Below are 13,525 nucleotides of genomic sequence, written 5' to 3'. Positions count from 1 at the left end.
AATCCTAGACGGAACAGGAAGAGTTCAAATAGGGCAAGAATTTGGTACTTTCAGCAAAGAACTTCAGAGGTTCAATAAGCTGAAGAAGAGAAAAAGGAGAAGACAATACATCAGTGTAATGACTGATGCTGTTTGTGTGAAACTCATTCATGTACATCTTCGGGAGGGGGGTAACAAGAAATTAGTTTGATCTCTCTCAACCAAAAGACTGTTGACGAACGTTTTCACGAACCGTGAAAACGTTCGTCAACAGTCGTTGTCGTATCTTTGTTGACAGTTCGTCAACAAAGATACGACAGCCTGCTCGTTCCCATGATGTTCTGCCTGAAGGAAGAAAAATATCTCGAAAATACGAGTTCCAGCTCAACCTTTCCAGAGAACTGGAGTTTGCTTTTGTAGATGAATTGAGGTCATTTAAGGTCAGTTTATACTGGGATGAGCACGAGTACTCACAGAAAAGATCATACTGCGAAGCAGTACTTCGCTCAGCTCCAAGGTGAGTCCGGAATTAAGGAGAACCCTGTAGTTATTTATGAGACTCGAGACGCCGACTTTTTCCGCACAGCAAATGAGATCCTCTTTCCCTTCACCCAGGACAATGTTTTCTTCTACCACCTTTCTTTTGCACGTAACTCGCTTGATAAAGATGATGCTTTGGTTAGAAAAACCTGATTTCGAATCCGACCAGGACACCAAGAAAATCTTTATAAGGACTTTTCGATTAAAGGTAAGTTAGCCGTTCTCATTTTCAGGGGCGTAAAGATTTTACGTTCCAAAAACAAGGAATTTCCATCCCTCAAAGCCAAAAAACATAACACACGCAATTAACAGACATAAATATACTCATCTTGTAGCCTTAGTTGAATCCTCCTCCTTAATGTGTGTGTGTGTGTGTGATCTTCCTTTCACACACACATTAAGGAGGAGGAGGAGATTGCCATAAATCGTGGAGTGGATTCGTAATTAACAGAGATATGAACGGGGGAGGGGGGAGAATAATCCCTTTAATGGACGCAATAAAGTTTGCATAACAATTATTCCCCCCCATCTCTGCTTTCCCTATCAGGTTTTCGCTTACCCCTTTAGGTGTTCGGGTGCAAACAAGGTGACTTTTCACCAGCGCTTCCATGCAGAACCGTCTCAGCGATGTAGCGGTGTTTGTTTTCCCGGCCGAATGTGGCGTCATCTGACCACAACAACAGAACGACGCCATGAGGGTGGGGCTTCGAATCCACCACGTTTAATGTGGCTTACTCGCGGGAAAATATCATCCCACTTTTAACAATTCTTTACATCTCAAAGGGTGTGTGTTTCGTATGAGAAGGTGAGCGTAGGTTAGTTTTTATTATTTTTTATTTCGCGCAAGAGCGAGTGTGAACGCTTTTTACTTTCCGTTCGCTGTTCTGGGCCAGCATTCGAAGTCAGTGCGGAATGACAGATAACCTGTTTTTGCTTCCGATTACTTCTCTCTTTCTTTTAACCCTCTCTCTCTCTCGCTTTTCCTACCAGATAATCTCGACACCAGCGTCATACGCATACTTTTATTTGTGCTAGGCCATAACGAGCGAGCGAATATTTACGGATAAGTTGTTGACATATCTTGGTAACTTTCCTCGGTGATATCGCTAGCACGACAGAAGCGCCGCCTAGCGACAATCTTGTAATGAGGCCAGTCTACCGTTACACATGGAGTCATTGCCCCTCCACTCTGGTTAGCAGATCCAATACTACGCGCGTGTGCGTCTTATGGTGTTCGTGTGTGACTCGACTTTTTTGTTAACGGATCCTGATTGTTTACCCTTTCGTCCATCCACCTTACTGAGGATACGGATCGGAGCGGAACAGGAGAAATGTGTCGGACGTCGAGACCGCCGCGGGAGAGTGGACGGCTGCGTTTACCCGCCGGCGCTGCAGTAAGTAGCCAAGTGATACCCGTTGTATGTATGTGCGTGTGTGCGTGGTTTTATGACGCAATGCATCCTGTTGAACGGGACCTATATTTAGGGGTAGTTGTTTGCTCGCTGCGCCGCTTTCAAAGACGACGGTGTCGGGCTGTGTTTATGGCGACGCATTCAGTGAAATCGCAGGCTCACCGCATAACGGTTAGTGGTCGATAACTCTTTCGGTCCCTTAAAGAGGGGGGGGGGGAGGGTCATATTTTATGACACAAAAAGTGTGTACTTGGAATTAATCGTGCGCAGCTTCGTGTTTAAACAGGAGAGGGGTGGTTCACCTTCCTGCCACATATACGTACGCAACGAATCTCCTTCCTATCCACACCGGATCAGAAAGCGGAACCCACCAGGAAGTTCTTCGACAACGATTTAATCCACCCCCGACATCCTCATTTCAGGATTGATTCGAAAAGAGTCCGCTGCCTGCAACTTTCTATTGTACGGAAATCGCCGACTTTCTATCAAGTGTTTCCATGCGAGTGTTTAATTCCGGGACTCCAATGTCGGACTACTGCGGATCACTCTTTGACCTTCAAAGAGTTACGTGGTGCCCCAACACACCATCGTTGTTCTCAGGTGAAATAAATAACCCGCCGCTTCGTTGGTTTCTTGTTCAGAGAAGACTCGATCGATTCTGGATAGAGGGCGAAAGGTTGTTGGCATCTCTGCCTGGTTTATGACTGGCTGCTATCGATCCGCTCTTTTTCTGGACTTTTATTTCCGCTTCCTTCACTTGGGTCCTCGCAAGTAGTAGTTATAGGCGGTGGACAAATTCGCTTTTCATTTGATGTTCGTTCCAAGGTTGCCGTTCTTTGTGTTGATACTCTGAACCAGCAAAAAAATTTAAATTGGGGGAGAAATGAGAATGCGTCCAATCATTAAAAATAATAATTTAATTTGGAAACACGTATGGAAGCGAATTACGATAAAGTACTAAACCAAACAATAACAAGAAAATTTTTAAAATGCCGTAAGAATGGAAGGAATTTTTAATTCGGTAGATATTTGGATACTTTCTTCGCAATTAATTTTGTCTTTCTTGAGGACTACCGAGAAGATGCCAATTGTTTTTTGTTTGTTCCTTGAAAAGAGAAGCATGTGTGTGTGTGTGTGTAGGGGGGGGGGGATATGAAAAGCAAGCATATCTCGATAAATTCAGATTTGTAGTTGTAATTTTCGTGATTATTATTATGAAGTGAGTTATTTGAGTGATGTTAAATTCGTATAAAGATGATTATATCTAAGAACATCTAAACGTCTTCCAATTTTCTGATGAGAATAAGTCGAACCTATCTAAACAATGAAATGTGTAAATTAGCTCTGATTTCAGGAAATACCCCACCAGATACTTTCCTATTTTATCTTCCTTTTTTATTGGAGTTGAAATTGTGTTTAGCCTCCATTCGGCGGGGTAGTGAAGGGTCCCAACGTTTTGAATCGTGTGAGAAAAAGTAATTGCACAAATATTGAAATTTTTTGTCATTCATTACTGTATTGGTTTGTTTCTCTTCTTCGTATTATGCAAGAGGGAAAAAAAGAAACAAATAAAAGAATAACAGGAAGTGTGCTTACAAAACAGCTTTTGTGTTTAAGTTCAGTTTTTTTTTTCCTTTAATTTTCATGTGTTCAAACTCTAAAAACGTATTTTAAGGAAGAACTTCCTTTATATTAGGAAATGAATCCATTTGGAAATAAGATTAGTCTAAGAATTGACATTTTTTCGTAACATGCAATTCAGGTACAATTATTTGGCATCCTTAGCTAGAGAATTAGCGTGAAATGAATTTTTAAGGATAATTTAGGTCTTCCAAATATAAATAAGTAACATGGAGATCACCCTCCATTTAGTGAAGCACCCGTGCATGCGCTTTTCGGTTGAAAAAGACAGTTTAGTTCTCGTGACGAGAGGAATCTTTACGTGAACGCTTTTCAACTGAAGGTGAGTTAGCCGATCTCATACACAGCTAACAGGATTTTTTTTTTTCTCCCAGCAACTAGGATTTTCCTTCTCAAAAAATAGACAAATTGGAGATGCTCACAAAATTACCAGACAAAAATGCTATGCAGTGGGAGTAGGTAGGAGATCGGGTTTCGTGTTGATAATGGATCGTGTAGTGTCCAGTGGCCTCCTGAAGGGAATTTGTACTCCATAGAAGTGTCATGCAGTAGTGATAATAACAATGTGTACTCAATATACAGCCATTGTTATCGATGAATCCTAGGATTCCATGGAGGGGCGTCATTAATAAGTAAATAAATAATAGCAAATTTTAGGGGAAACAAAACGAATGTGTTGTACACTCTTCTTGTTCGTGGTATTTGATTTTCTTGAAGTATTTGTTATAAGTACACGGAGGGCCATTTTAATATTTATAATAATAAATCTGAAGATATCTGTACGGAAGCGAAATTCTCAATGGCTACAAAATTAGTTCTTTCATGTCTTCACAAATTGCCTGAGAAAAACTGTAGGAATTGGAATAAGACCAAGACCCGTCAGCCCTTGTAAAAAAAAAAATGATTCCCACGTGAGAATTCGTTCCCTTGGCAAAGGGGGGGGGGGGGCATAATGGTTTTTGCGAAGATTATTAAAATGGACCTCAAAGCAAAACAAGGAGATATTATTGTCACTGATTTGTTATTTCCAAGGCACGTGGAGTGATTAAAGCAAATAAGTCGCCCTTCACTCTTCAAATCCATCAGCTTTCTGAAGAAGAAGACCTAGCCGAGTAGAAAAGAGCACAATACTTAGAATACAACAACGTATAAGACCGGAGAAAGATTATTCCTTAAGGGTATTAAAAAAATAAAATAAAATAGTAATCATAATAAAACTAACTAAAGAACTTGCTTTATAGCTGGAAAGGGAGACAACTGAGCCAACCTCCACGCGGTGTCTCCTGGGTAACGCTAATAGGCTCTAAAACAATCAAAATTGAAAACGAAATGCATCAAAGCGTGAAAGATGCTAACGTGCAAGATTTTCATTTAGTTACTCTGCTATGACATCCAAGGGAATAATACTTCGATAAAAATTCCGCAGGTTCGATTTTACGCGATGGCAAACTTTCTTTGTGATGAAGAAATGCCGAAACTGGCTCTGCATCGAAGTGTCCTGTGATTAAATAATATTTGGGTCTTCCAGCAATTTATTATTCGTCATAAAAAGTCCTCGAGAAAAAAGACTCTGAGGTACGATACACATACTGATGGAACTCATTGAGATGGATATGTTACCCATCTGTCAATGGGCGAACACAACTATTATGCTTATGCACAGAATGACCACCCCTTATACTCTAATTCCAATGTCTCTTGAAACGAGTGTGTGATCTCTGATCGGTTTGGCAGTCTTGGGAAATGAAAATCTTGAGTTTCTGGGATTTTAAAAAAAAAAAAAACGTCATTTTCACATCAGACCAATTAGCTCACCTTCAGCTAAAAACCCTTTATAAAGATCATGTTGCAAACCAAATCTTTCTAACCAAAGACAAAGGTCGTTACATGTTAATGACCGAAGACCGATGCAAACGTGTGATGGCTGCAGGTTGCAAAAACTGAGCTTTAATTTTGGTTTATAATTTATTTTCATTCACCGTTTTTTTTTTTTTTTTTTTTTTTTTGTTCTCACAATATTGTTAGTAACATTACAAATTTTGGGGAGATGTTCGCTTTTACGAAATTAATATTTGTTTATCAAAGTAAGAACGCGTGTTGAAGTGGGTCACATGCATCAGTACCATCTGTCTCTACAAAAGCGTTTCGAAATTTAGCATTGAAAATCCGCTTGAAACGATAAAAGTCGAGAATGAGGTATTTCTTCCTTGGAACGATCTACTCACAGGAAAGCGTGGCATCTTCGCAGTTCTGTCTTTTCCTTGATAAGAACTGAGCTAAATTTAGATCCGATCTCATGCTGGTTAGAATACGTTCTGCAGCCTCAAATTCGGCGGAAACAATTTTTAAAAAATCCACCGACGAGAGGTTGTAAACCTAAATGCTGTGGGCGGACCAAAGATTGGGTAATCCGGTAACACTTCTTTAGAGGCCAAACGGTATCTTTTGGAGCCCCTCCAGGCCTTGAATAATTACGGATGATGAAAATCACATTCTACCTGAAAGTCGGACATACAAACGAATGTTTCCGTGGAAATTTATTTATTCAGACGGTGAGTTTTCCATTCTTAGGGTTGTCCATTGCTATTGGCAGCTACATAACTGCTCCTAATGTTAAAAGCTGGTTCGTGTTTTTAAATCCTTCATCCTTTTGGGACACCTTCCAATTCAGTTCGTTTCCTTGAAAGAAAAAAAAAAACTTTAAAATATCTTTTTTGATGGGTGCGATTTGAACTTAAGTTCTTTTTCCATGTAAACAAGGGCAGAAACGCACGCTCTTTGCCAAGTGTTGAGATTATGTTAATGGGAGTAGTAAATTTGGATTATGTGACATGGGAATGGATGTTTTTTCCCCTCCCTCGAGTAAGTTATTGATCGATGATTAATAACTTACGAAAGATTTAGTGTTGTGTTATTTTCGGTGCGATGCTGAGAGGATGTTAGTAAGACCTGGAAATCTTTTCTTGCAATCAATAGGATGTCATAAAAGTACATACGCCCACCCTTACAACAATAATAACGACACAAAAATATAAAATAAAAAAATACTGGAACAAGGATAAAGCAGTGACAATATATATATATATATATATATATATATATATATATATTTTTTTTTTTTTTTTTTTTCAATAATAATTCTAGCTCACCCGGACAGGAGCGACGGGAAAATATCGATACCTATCGCAGCCCCTGAAGTTCTTTTTTTAAGGTGGCGTCCTACCTTTACAAAAATCACAATTTCTGTACACTCTTTTACTGATTACAGTACTGGAAATAACAAGAAAATAATAAACAAAACAGATTTTTTTCCATATAAGCAGGAAATGTAAAAATATTTCAGAGAATTTTTATGACATTTAAAAAAACATTATAAAAAAAAAGAATGCATGAAAAAACTAGTTAGGAGAGATTCTCCAACAGTCTATGCGTGCTGGTATCATGCACCTGTTTGTTTATTTATTTTAAATATAATACAACTTTTCGTATTTATTTCAGTGTGTGTCGCATGTAAATGGTAGTAGGGTTTGCATCGACTTCAAAGCTCTGTTGTGTGCCTGCGTGCTGCTACCGTGGCAGGTGCGGTATTTAAGCAAAGAAAGAAATTGGCTATTCGGGGCCAATAGCGCTTTTAACCACCGCTATTTGCTTATTTTCCAGCCTAACATGAATAATCCTATCCATCGCTAATTATGGTATTGCTCTAAGGCACGCCCGCACGTAAAAAAGAAAAAAAAACTTAATGTGGTTAAAGATTTCGAAGCTGCGACTACACGCATTCTGATTAATTACAAAAATGCACATTTCAAAAGGGAAAAACCCCCAAAGGAAATTGTTATTCCCAACTCCTTTTTGCTTGTGAACTTTCGGCGATTTTCTTTTTTTTTTTTTTTAATATTCACTGCATATTTGCATCGAACCAGAAGCGCCAAGTAAATTTAAGGATATTCCGAATAAATAATTTTGTTAAACAGGATTCTCCACTCACTGCCATGAAACAATTTTGATACCAATGGTTTAAACCCGCTTGTTAATGTCTTTTTATAACCCAATCGTCTTTTCCTCTTTTTTTCATATTCGTTTCGAGAGCAGAGGGCCCCTTAAACCTTTCGAAAGGATAATCTTCATTCCATTTTTAGGCAACCAGTGATTAAGAAGTGTGCGATCGCAAGATAAAGTTTAATGCAATCTCGCAGTAGCTTACCAGGAAACACAACAGGAGATTAAAAAAAAAGAATCCAAGAAATGTGATTCTCTCTCTCTCTCTCTCTCTCTCTCACACACACACACACACACACAGAGGAGATGAAAGATATTCTGCTGCTCTCCTTTTCAGCCACTTCAGCCTCCAGTAAGCAGGAGTGGTTCCATAGATCTGTAGGTATGAAAGCGAAGACGCTTCCATTCGACCAGTAAGGAATCAAAGAGTTATAACATACATAAAACTGCTTTAAGACATAATTAATTCAAAAATTATTATTTATTTTATTTTTAATGTTGGGCCCATATACGAGAGGTTGGCTGGTCAACCTATAGTCCTTTAGTACCGTATATGGGTAGTGGGATGGGAAAGGAGGAACTTGTTAACATTCGATTTGAAAGCCTGTATATTGTATTCCTTGGGAAATACGTCAGGGGGAAGACTGTTCCACAGTATAGCAGTAGCAGGGATGAAGGAGGAGGAAAAGAAACTTGTTCTGTGGGTTTCAAGGTATACTGTGAAGGGGTGTTGAGAGGTGGCTGTACATGTTCCAATGGGTTTATCACAGAGTGGGGGAATTATTGATGTTGTTTCAGATGAGCATTTTCCATGAAAATATTTGTAGAATATACAAATTGCAGAGACTAAACGTCTATGTGAAAGTGGGGGGAGCGAGTCGGCAAGAGATGGATCATTTATCAGTTTAATTGCTCTCCTCTGTATTGAGTCAAGCATTTTGAGGGAGCTTTCAGGAGCCCCACTCCAAATGTGAGAGATAGCTGGGCGGATTTGCGATTTGTATCAGATTAACAGCTGTTTTGAAGTGAAGTAACGTCTTGAGAAAGAGAAAGCCTAGTTTTTTGGAAGCTCAGGATGCAATGGTTGTGATGTGTTCATACCAGGCGAGGCCTAATGCCAAGGTAATTCCGAGAAGAGAAATTTCATCTTGTCTGGGAATTTGAGTGTTATCAAAAATAATACTGGGGGAAAATGGTTCTTTTTTTGTGGGAAATAAGAAAGAAGTGGGTTTTACTAGCGTTGAAGTTGACGAGGTTATCTAAGCCCCCATCGGAGGATGTCTTGGAGATCGGAATTAAGGGCAGTGATGGTGGTTGATGTTCTGTGGGCTGAAGTGAGTCGTGTAGGGTAGGGTTTGTCAAATGAAAGGGCGGAGTGCAATGTGCTGTCATCTGCAAAACTGTGTATTGGGTTGGAGGTCAACTGAAGTAGGTCATTGATGTATAGAAGGAAGAGGGTCGGTGAGAGAACTGAACCAAAACTGAATTAATTAAGACAGGAATAATCTAAATAATAGTTTAGATAATAAGAGAAGCGAAATTATAGCTTCATAATATTTTTATAAGCTTCTGGACTGCATTTTTTTTCTTCTTCAGAATTTTTGCAGTATTCCACTAAAGTGAGGACCGTGGCTGAGGAGAACGACTCTAGAGAAAGCAATAAATGAATAATGTCTGGTTGTCGGAAACTAACGAATGAAAAGCAAAATTCTCTTTAAAGTTTTGTTTATGACAGTAAGTGGGAAATGACCACCTCACCTCGCCTCCCTGCTTATTGGAGGCCTGAAGTAGCTTGAAAAAAGTTCCATGTTTGGTCCCTAGAGCAGGGTTTCCAGACTGTGTAAAAATAAATCAAAATAAAAAAAGAGTATAAAAATCAATAAAAATAGGAAAAAAAAAGGTCCTTAGGCCAAACTGTGTACTGGGACTGAGATGCGAACGTTTTTCCATCGTAGACCACACAACTCCTTAGAAGAGGCGGGCGGAAGTTACGTGTCCAGAAAATTGGGAGATGACAACAACGCGCCCGTAATACTCGTAAAGCGATTAAGGAACATTTTGCCTTAAGAGGTTTGGTACATCCGTGATTTTACAGAATGATTAATTGATGAGCTCCATTAGGATACTTGTTGCACTCGATTTCATCTGAATCACTTGAATAATAAAAGGCCTTGGACGAATCTTTTAAACGACATACCTTTCTTTTCTAGTTTCTATCTTTCAAGAAGCTTGAATCAGACCGGAACTCTGCTTACATAATCCTCGGACTGCCAAGAGTTTCTAAATAGTCATAAAAATATCTCATTTTATTTTAATCGACAAATAGTAAACATTTAGAAATTTTACGGTTTCACATAACTTGTCTGCTAACCCTTAGATTAAACACAAACAGTAAATGAACCAAAAGTAAACATATTTTCGCATGGCTGTTCATCTTGTGCGTGTGAATATTAGTCCCAATGGCATCCATTCCGTATTTATGTGAGAAGCATCACACAGAAACAGATATAGTGGAAAGTACAAAACAAAGGAAAAAAAACAATCTTTGGTATTATTAATTTTCTACAGGGACCGTCCCTCCTGAAACGGAATAAAAACCTTCAGTCATGGAGGAATGCGTGAATTTCTCGCAGATGCATTGCCGTGGCAGTCGCTGCATAAACACGTTAGCAAGGACACCGAATTGCATAACTTAAAACCAGTTAAATAATAAACGGCTGGATAATTAACTTCGTTCGGCGTCTTTTTCCTCAGACTACACAGATGAACAATTGGATACCAACCCTCCCAGTATATTCTTTCGTTACCCCGGCAAAAAAATTCCAATAAATAAAATGACGCGTCGACGTTTTCCTGGATGTTCGCCTCCGTTGTCGCTTATTTTTCCAGTGATATTTTGGTCCCAACGCGAGTGTTTAGTAGATTCGACGTTCGTTGACTCGCCAGTGTGTCGTCATATAAATAATAATAGAGCTAGCAGCAGCAGAAACATCACCAAGACTATAAAACCGAGCTCAGGAAGGACGACTTCATAAACAAGTACGTTTCTCGTTGCAAATCTGAAACAAACACATCGTTGCGTCACTAGTCCGAATGACTCTCGTTGTTAGTGGATGCAGCCAGCCGAATAATCATTACCACGAGTCGAGAACACGTGACCAACTTCTTCCATAGACCTGTTTACAGTATCCGAGGGTAGAGTTTTGTCGCATGCCGTGTTTGTTAACACACGGAAACATGACGATACAGTTATCGTACGTGTACCTTTTGGCACTTAAAGGTCGCTGTCACTCCTCCCGCATTATGACTTCCGACAGCGTCTCCCTCTAGAACCACTTATTATTTTTTCAACTCATAAATGCTGCTTTAGTCATTGTACTTCTGAAGATAAGAACGGTTGACCCCTTCTAAATATACAACTGAATTCCTTCTGCGATTGTCCTACCGTTAGTTGTGTCACTAGGAAAAGCCTTCAAGGGATTATTTTAAATCACTTCGCCTCCTCCTCCTCCTCCTTCTTTGTAAACTGTCAGGGGTGGCGAAGTATTCATATCGAAGAATTAAACAGAGGGTTAGTGTGTGTGTAACGTAGGCAGGGAAAAACCGGTCAATCTAGTGCGGCAGGCGAAACTAAATTGTACGCAGTTAACACTTACCGCTTAAGGGAAAGGGGGGGGGGGGGTAAAATAAAGAGAGAAAGTGCGTTCTTTGTTAACGCGTGATGCGTACTTGTAAAACAGCGTCTTGTTATCCGTTTGATTTTCAATAAAGTCGTTCGAGCAATGATTTTAAAACATTCGTCTTTCGATTTAACGCTGAAGTATTAAATGGGACACACAATATTTTACATAATAATAGTAGTAATAATAATAATAATTAAATGCAAAATCATTCAATGAAGACTTGATCCAATAATGACCTATCCATCTAATATCGGAATAGCTTGCGAAGATGGAGTCGCACATTTCAAGATTGGTATTCTGTTTACTACCAGAAACACTAATTTCGTGATGATTTTCGTAAAAGCTTCGTTCGTGACATTATTGCAACCTCCCTTTGAAGATTCATAAGTCCCCAGCAAGAATTCGGCTATTGAAATATCTTTATTCTTTCTTTGCACTATTTTTTAAAAATTCTTTATTTATGCATCCTGGTTCTAAAGGTCCATTTCCCCCCCCCCTTTAAACATAACATGCAAAAATTTGAATGAACTCTTTTTTCCCTCGGGTGTATTTACTTTCGTCGTTTTCGGATTTCGATTTGAATATGCTATTATCTTAGCATATTCCAAACTAGCCCAAAACAGACTTGATGATCTAAGAAGCGTGAAGTAAACTTTAACCATCTAAAACGTATCGAATCACAGTTCAAAATAGGAGGTTTAAGCGTATAACTTTGTGTGAATGAATTCCTTCTCTGACTCCTCCACCCGCTTAAGTGGGCGCCAAACGTTTTCTTCAAAGTTTTCAGTTATTTCTGATATAATTGGGAAACTCTTCTCTAGAAACCAAACATGGAACTTTTCAAGCCACTTCAGGCCTCCAATAAGCAGGCGGATGGTCTCACACCGAGCGATACATTCAACTTCCATCTAAAGATAACCTCGCGCATCCATACTTAATGCGAACTTCGGACCCGCACCCTGTTGGTTGGAAAGTGGATACGTTAACTATTCGACTAAAAATCCTTTACTCTGTTTATGGTTTGTCGTCTTAAATAGTTCTTTTAACAACGTAGATGTTTCTCGTTTCCTTCTCTTTAAAATGTTAATTATCACACCATCATGAAACAACGCGCTCCACCAGTAGGCAAAAATGCTCATTCAGTCAAGTGAATGCTTATAAAAACAGCAGAAATTCTCATTCTTCATTTTAAATGGGGATCAAAACTTGCATCCCCCACGTAGCTAGTTGGTTACTATGGTTGCGTGTCCTTAGGTTTCTCTTTGCATTATCACGAAAGCTGCGAGGAAATGTTCTCTCAGATGGCCATTCAGCCTTAATTTGTACGAAATCTTACGGTAACCATTATAATGGAATTAAGAATTAAATCTTTGCTCTGATTGAAGGAAACTGCAGCTTAACCAGAGTGGGGGAGGAGGATGATTTAACAAATTTTATCAGAAAGAAACATTAAAAAGCGGAACAGATAATTTTTTGAAATGTAATTTTGCATGAACTTGGTCAGCGAATCCGATTATCTTTGTTTTGTCTTACTGAAATATACTCGAGGATTCAAGTTTTGCAGTTTAGTAGGCTGATGCCCCCCCCCTCCCCCGTAACGTATGGATTTGTTGTAGAAATTTTGCTAATGCTGTCTGTGGCTGATAACAGAGTTATCTTCTCGATAACTCTGTTCTTGCTAAACCCCAATAACTTTTTTCAATCTCTTGTGAAATCTGCTCCTGCGTGAATACTTTGGTGAAACATAACCGATGAGTTTATGTTGTGACAATCATGTTTATGTGAGGGAGCCATAAATTTCTGCTATGGTAAGGTGTGTGTGCAATGCTAATAAATATTAGCATTGCATATTGTCAGATTGTAGAAAGACTGTTTCTGAAATACAGCACGATATGGCAAGAGGAATGATTGTAGGTTCGATTCTTCTTGTTCGATTCCCTAGTAACCACTACAGAAACATTTTTTCAACAGGTTTCTGAGTAAGAGGGTCTTTGATGCTGATAAGTAGGCTTTTCTGTTTGAAGAAATTTGGATTTTCAATCGCACCTCACAAAAACCAACCAAAAAAGCCTTATGGTAGGCAAAGTCGTTATCGTTTGTCCCCCCCCCCCTCTGCAAATCCTGTAGTAACATCAAGCGACTTTCTTCTTAGACTTGGCTTAACATTTGCACGCCAAGTAAATAAACAACTAGCCGTGCTTTCTTTCACGAAGGTGATTATATGACGGTGTTAGCTGGAATGAGCCATTTCTTGTTGTAGCAGAAACGCGC

At 39.2% G+C, this 13,525-nt stretch overlaps 1 protein-coding gene across 1 annotated transcript in view; it reads left to right on the top strand.

Moving 5' to 3' along the window:
- Window positions 1-1,736: 1,736 nt before the first annotated feature.
- The window catches only part of LOC150110720 (uncharacterized), a 302,788-nt gene continuing 290,999 nt past the window's right edge, over window positions 1,737-13,525 (top strand). The window contains exon 1 of the mRNA XM_090395950.1: window positions 1,737-1,913. The gene's annotated coding sequence lies outside the window, so the exon portion shown is untranslated. The remainder of the gene's footprint in view (window positions 1,914-13,525) is intronic.

This window comes from Typopeltis vanoorti, chromosome 1, assembly GCF_054136105.1.
Source record: "Typopeltis vanoorti isolate ZY-2024b chromosome 1, IOZ_Tvanoo_1.0, whole genome shotgun sequence".
In the NCBI taxonomy this organism is placed as follows: domain Eukaryota; kingdom Metazoa; phylum Arthropoda; class Arachnida; order Uropygi; family Thelyphonidae; genus Typopeltis; species Typopeltis vanoorti.
This window is presented reverse-complemented; position numbering and strand designations above follow the sequence as displayed.